Here is a 617-nt window from a genome sequence, read left to right on the forward strand (position 1 = left end):
GCCATTTTCCTTAGTAGCTTTACACTCCCATCAACAGTACTTCCCGGGAAATTTTCACCTCTGCCAGAGCCCGACCTCCCTTCCGGAGGTGAATGCGCCCGCAGCGCCCGAGCCGGGAAGAGCACCCGTGCTGAGCCCTGCTTCATGTGCGAGGGCTGTGGGGGGACAGCCAGATGCCAGCAGTACCCTGTGGCAGTCACACATGCCTCCAGTTTACTCAGGACGATTGGGGGGTCACTGGTCACAAACCAAAGTGTGAGAAATTGTGGGTCAGCGGCGAGCTCTCTCAGGATTCTCCGCAGTGCTGTTTGGGGCTGTTTGGGGCTGTGGCTCACGTCTCCAACTCACTTTGCACCAGTGACATCCTTTAGCATTGATGGGAGCTTCTGCGATCACAAAATCAGTAGAGGGAGCTAGAAGTGGTGCACGTCTATAGTCCCAGCACTTAGTAGGCTGAAGCAGGAGGGTCACAGTGCATTCAAGGCCAGCCTGGGCTATATAGTGCCATAGTGAGTTTAAGGTCAGCCTGAACTGTAAGTGAGACCCATTCTCAAAAAACACGGCAAAATTTATAACTCAGTTACTTTTTTTTTTTTTTTTTTTTTTTTTTTTTTTTT

The sequence above is a fragment of the Fukomys damarensis genome, unplaced genomic scaffold, assembly GCF_012274545.1.
Source record: "Fukomys damarensis isolate Sample0158 unplaced genomic scaffold, DMR_v1.0_HiC HiC_scaffold_20, whole genome shotgun sequence".
Lineage (NCBI taxonomy): Eukaryota > Metazoa > Chordata > Mammalia > Rodentia > Bathyergidae > Fukomys > Fukomys damarensis.